This window comes from Condylura cristata, unplaced genomic scaffold (genome assembly GCF_000260355.1).
Source record: "Condylura cristata isolate star-nosed mole 26May11 unplaced genomic scaffold, ConCri1.0 scaffold00029, whole genome shotgun sequence".
Lineage (NCBI taxonomy): Eukaryota > Metazoa > Chordata > Mammalia > Eulipotyphla > Talpidae > Condylura > Condylura cristata.
The window spans coordinates 469,947-476,311 of NW_004567130.1; positions in this window are offsets into that span (position 1 = coordinate 469,947).

A 6,365-nucleotide genomic window follows, 5' to 3' on the forward strand; every position below is an offset into this window, starting at 1 on the left:
AGGAGAGTTCCTTTTTCTCCACATCCTCGCCAACATTTGTTGTTGCTAGTTGTTTGAAGATGTGCCATTCTCACTGGGGGTGAGGTGGTATCTCATTGTGGTTTTAATTTGCGTCTCCCTTATTATGAGTGATGTTGAACATTTATTCATATGCCTGTTGGCCATCTGCATTTCCTCTTTGGAGAAGTGAGACTCAGTTATTTTTAAAGAACAGGTTTACTAGGGGAAAGGACAGGAGTACTGGACACTTGCAGAAGCACAAGCGGGCAGGAAGAGCTGCCCAGAAAGAGACAGGCTTGCTGAGAGGCCTGCATGGTTGCAGTCAGGTGGTATTAGGAGAGTCAGTGCAGAGATCTCAGGCATGTGCAGGTCACAGGCAGGCAGGAGGCTGCTATCCTGCAGAGGGAGCGAGCAGGTGGAAAGAAGCACCTGCATAGGCACAGGTGGGCAGAGGACCGCTGTCCCAGGCCAATGCAGAGACTGCCCTGAGAAGACAGCTTCCTTTGGGAGGGGCTCACTCCTTGTGAGTCTAAATTTGTTGACTTTGAATAGAATCTGAAAGGACCGGAGATTCCCTAGTGAGCTTCATCTCCCTGTCCTTATCTTTTACCTTTTGGGTCTGAGCTTCAGACACAGCCCCCAACAGTCTGTTACCTGCTGGGAACTCCAGCAGACATCCGGACATCCGGGGCTTTGGCATCTGAGGACTTGATTTTATGGCTGTGCCAATTGCTGCACTAGCCCCTTCTACCCATCCCCTTTGTGTGAATCAATCTTGAGATGCCTCTCCCTGCAATTCTTCTTCCACCACAGTCATTATCTTTTTTTTTAAGTTTTTTTTTTATTTATTCATACAATAACTGAGGTGCAGGCCAGAGGTGTGGGGGGTAAGGGGATTCACCAGCGACAAGAGTCGGGAACAGGCAGATCCACTGAAATACACTACTGAGGGGAGCCATGGGGAGACAGGCTAGTTCTACTGCACCATGTGGGTTGCAGGGATTGAACCTGTGCTAAGGCGGCTTCAGACAGCTTCATTGTGCTGCACTTTAATCCATTGTACCACCAGGGAGGGTCCCAGTCATTATCTCTTAAAGTGGTTCTGTAACCAGCCTGGTCCCCAGGAAAAGGGGAGATTCCAGTTTCCCGGCCCATCAAAAAAGAGTGTAGAGCTGAGTGGGGAGGAGAATCTAGAGAGGAGACTGAAGTGGAAGGAAGCAGGATGGAGCCAAAAGGAGACCTGAGGGAGGCACAGGGAGCAGAGAGACATGTGAAGAAACTGCGTTTGCTTCTTCTTGGCCTTGGTCTGATTGAAACAGATGTAGGTAAGACCCGTGGGGAGGTGACTATGGCCGTGTTTATCTTGATTTTGATTTTGCTCTTTTCCTCCCAGATTTGTCTGGCCATTTCTGACTCTTTTCTATGGGTCCCCACCAGAGGTGCTTTAGACTTGTGGGGGGCCTCACTTTGGGCCAATCCCTTTTGGGTGGACTTTTACCTACGAGGGGATTAGTAACTTTGGGTGTTTTGTTTAGAAACTACATTCTTTGCCTTTTCTGTATTGCACACTTTCCATTAAAGGTCTTATAAGTTTTGTCTTGATGTGGCTGATGCCAGAACCTATTTAGAGCAGGCAAGTTTGGGGTTCAGTGGTGCCCTTCTCTCCCTGCCTGTAACAGTTCTTCCACGCCTTTTTCTCTGACCTCAAACACAGTTCTAACAGAACTTCCCAGGAGCCCATCCAAGTCTTAGCATCTCCCCAAGGTGGTTTTTGTCTTTTGGGGCTCTCCATGCTGCATTCTGAGTCATATCTTCTGATAGCTTTCTAATACTTCTGCTGTGTCCCATCTTTGACCAAATGCAACATGTGAACTTGTTATCTCTCTTTTTTTTTAATTTTCAGAAGTTCTGTTTTGTGCCTTATCCAATCAGCTCTGTTGTATTTTGCAGACTTTGGTCTTTTGTAAGCATATCTAAAAGTGGGGGTAATTTCTCTGAACAGATAAGCTTGGAAACTATGTGATAAGGGACAAGGCAATGATGCCTAAGGTTACAGTTGCCTTTGGTGGGTACTGCTCCTGGCCAGGTTTGCTTCAACTACAGGTGTTGTCCTTGGAAAAGGACTTACAGGGATGCCCAGAGCCTGGAATGAATGAGCCTTCTTGGGAAAGATGTGCATTTGCGCAAATGCTTAATAATCGGCAGGAAGAGAAGAGTCTGACTTGCAGCTCTTACCACTTTCCCCAGTAGAAACATTACTGGCAGCTTGGTTCCAGGTGGCCAGTGTGAAGTCAGGATCATGGGGTGTGGAAGACAGAAGCCAAAGCAACTCCAAGTCCATCCTGGCCCTCCAGCCATTACCCATTTGTTCTGGTTCAGCCTTGCTGCTCTCTCTCCTAAGTGCACATGGGTTGAACATTTGTGGGGTACAAGATTTGTTGTGGATCTCCCCAGGGCAGGTGCTATTTGAGCTGAGACCTGAATTTAGAGCTAACAAAGGGGAGAAGGGGTCCAGGCAGTGGGAAGAGGTTACACAGGCCCCCAGGTGGGAACTAAGTTGACATGTTTAAGGAAATGACAGAAGGCAGAGAAGCTAGAGATGACAGCAGGTGGCAGGGATGAGGCAGGGGAGGTGGCTGAGGTCTCAGCCAGAAGAGTGCGTGACTCTCAGGTTTCAAGAGTTCAAAGTACTCCTGCTCCTTGAACGCTTCCTTGCAAAAAGCTCAGTGGAGATGGGCAGAAAGAGTCACCTTGCACAGAAGAAGCAGACAAATGCTATCTGCATGGGTGATCGAGATCCACATCAGATGACAGGTCACTAGGTGAAAACTGGAAAAGTGAATCATGGATTGACTTTCGTTCGTAATGAAGAACAGGGTTGGCTCACCTGTTGCAATGAGTGCACCCACTAACAAAGGTCCTAATACCAGGAAGCTGGAGACGGGGGGGGGGGGTGAGTGATGGGAACTTTTTGGACTATCCTTGCAATTTTTCTGTAAATCTAAAGCTATTGTAAAAAAACAAAGTCTAGTTTTAAAACACCTTGCTATCAGCTGCATGGAGAATGGATTATAAGGCTGCGGCAGCCAAGGGACTGGGAGACGAGCACGAAGCTCATGGCCATGGCTGCAGGTGAGGTGTGGGGGGCTGAGACGTGGGGGCATCAGTGGAGTAAAGGAGAGGGAGAAACAGGCCCATCTACAGGCAGACAGGGCTTGCGGAGGGTCGACCGCAGGGGACGGACGAAAGGGAGGGATGGGTGTGAAGCCAGGCTTGGGCAACAGGCAGTGTGGACTCATGTGTATTTGATGTGAGTGAAACAGGTTTGGGAGGAAATTTTGCTTGGGCATCATTTCCATCCCTATGGGTTTGCAATGCCATTGTGACCCTTCAGGAGAAGATCAAGTGGGCAGGGAGATGTACGAATTCAGCTAGAGTTTAGGGGAACAGTTCCTAATATGGGCACAGACCACACCTACTATGTGGAGGGCCTCAGCATGAAAAAGCATAGGTTCTATTTTAAGAAGTTTCTAGTATGGGGCCCTCCCTGGTGGTGCAACAAGTTAAAGCGCAGCACTGTAAGACTCGCTGCAGCCACTTCAGTGCAGAGTTCGATCCCCAGCCAGGATGGTGACCCACATGGCGCGGCAGACCTCTCCTGACCTGCCTGCTGCTCCCCTCAGCAGCGTACTTCATAAATCTCCCTGTTCTGTTTCCCACTGTGCCTCTGGTGAATCTCTCATCACCCCTGTGCCTCTGGCCTGTACCCCAGTTCTATATACATTAAAAAAAAGTTTCTAGTATGTTTGAGCACAGTTGGGGATGTCTCCACAGGTCAAATAAATAAGGATGGAGAAAAGGAGGGAAGGTGAGAAATCAGGGGAAACTGCCTGGAGGTTGTGGCGCCCAAGGATGACTGGAGGTCCTGATGTTAGCCCTCTTCCTTTTCTGGAAAAGCCTGCCCTTGGCTGAGGGGGGCATATCTGTCCTGTCTTTCAGACAAGGTCCACACTTTGAAAAAAACTTTCCCTTTTCTCTAGACCAATATCCAGAAGAGTCAGATAAGAGCAGGTCAGATCAAGGAACTCACAGCTGGCAGCTGACCAGGCTTTGCCACTGGGCCTCCAGCAGGTCTTACATAACTGGGGTGAGTCAGTTCTTTGAATCAGGAAGCCTCTAATTACAGATCGGGAACCAGGGAAGGTGAAGGGCAGCCCTGTGTGTCTCTGAGTCTCCTGCTGCTGCGTGTGACCCCCTCAGGGTGTTTCTCCACTGACAGGACCTGCTTATCTGGTTACCAAGAGCAGCAGGGCATCCTGAGGGAAGGTCCTGGACACTGGAAAGATGAACATGGAAAGATGAACATCGCCTGCCTCCCCTCTGGCATTCCAGGGTGCAGTGAGCTAGAGGCCTGGCTACCTTGGTGGGAGTTAGGGTTACCTGGCACCACTCTCGGGTCTCTTCCAGTCAGTCCAGTCGTTCGCACCCAGAGTGAGAGGCTGGATCTGTCTCACCCTGACCCTCACCCCCCACAATCTCCAGTCTTGGTAGTCTAACAGTCCCCAGAGGGCCACCACTCACCACCCCCATCCTCTTATTCCTTCCCCTGCCACCCTTCACGCCTGTCCTGTTGTCCCTCTCCTGTTCTTCCAAAGTCCAAGCATCATTCTGCCTTGTGCCTTTAGACTTGCTGTTCCTTTGCCCCACCCATCCTTTTCTGCTTTCTTTTATTTTTTAGAAGTGAAATGCCCAGCACACCAATCAACCCTTTGAAAGGCTGCAAGGCCATTGGCATTGCGGGGGTACCCACAGTGTCAGGCACCCTCCAAGTCATTTCAGAACTCTCTCATTAACCTCCCCAAAATACTTTGTATCACTAAGGCATCATTCCCACATCCTGGGGGCTCTGCTTTCTGCTGCAGATGTGCCTGTCCCGAATATATCCTATAAGAGGAAACTCGAAATCTGTGGCTTCTTTTGTTACCATATTTTCTGAGGTTTGTTTATGTTAGAGTGAGTGTCAGACCTTCGCTCCTTTTTATGACTGAGTCATTTTCCATTGTGTGGACCACACTCGGCTGACACCTTCGTTAGTTGATAGACACTGGGTTATCGTGACTAAAGTTGTCATAGACTCTCGTGGACCAGCTTCTGTGTGCACACTGTTTTCCTTTCTTTGGGGCCTCAATGTAGCAGTGGAGCTGCTGGTTCCTATGGCAACCCCATTTTCAACTTTTTGAAGAACCATGCAACTTTGCTCACTCTCTACTCCCACCCCCATACCCATATCTGCTATGTCCTTCCCTGATGTCAGTTCACCCCAATTAAAACAGTTTTGGTATTACTGTGTATTCACAGTGTTATGCTGCCTTCATCATTTGGGGTTCACGATCCATTAGAATTTAGGCCACCTTGGACCACTTCTCCATGGTGACCTACAACCTAGTAGAGTACCTGGCACACAGCAGGCACTCCCTGCTGAATGATTGAGACCTCAGGTGGTCAAAGGTAATGAGCTGCAACAAGGTGAGGCCTGGTGGCTGTCATCCCAGGTGAGGCCTGGAGTATCTGGAGGTGACTCAGCATTTACACCATTTCCTGTTGCCCTGAAGAACAAAGACCAGTGAAGGAGGGAAAATCCAGGGGAGGGTTATTTTCTTAATTCCTACCTGCTGGTGACTCAGCTCAAACATCTCTCCAGCAAACCCTAATGTCTGCGGCTAGAAGAGGTAAGTCTTAGAGACTTAACTGTAAATGGGAAAAGAGAGGAAGCTGGAAATGTTTTGGAAGGAGAAAAATTTGGGTGGAGAATTGGATGTTCACAGAGGCCCAGGGCAAAGGTCAAGGGCCCCAGCCTGGCTTGAGGCGTTCAGGCTGCCTGGTGCCCACTGCAGCTTGGTCACTGAACTATGCAACTTTTTGCTTTATTTCCTCCCACAAACGACTCTTTGTGGAAAAGTAGGTTTCATTTTAATTGTTGCTTCATAGGTGTTGCAAAAGTTAAAAGGGTAATACTAAATAAAAGTACTATATTAGCACGTGTTGCCTTGAAAATACTTCTACTCTAGAATAGCTTCATTGCTGGCATCTGTCCACAGTGGTGGCAGACATCCTCAGGCTGGGCGCTCAGATAAAAGGAGATAATAAATGTGCTTTAAAAAAAAAAAAACTAACAGAAATTATGGGAGCGCTTAATGCCTCTGATGGCACGATATAAAATTGTTAAAATGGCCAATTTTATGCCGTATGTTTTTACCTCAATAAAAAGGAAAGTAACCATTGAACAATTAACCTCTTTTTGAGGCCTCTGCCAAAAAAAAAAAAAACAAATTGAACAATTTGTCTGTATTTGTACTTAAAAAAAA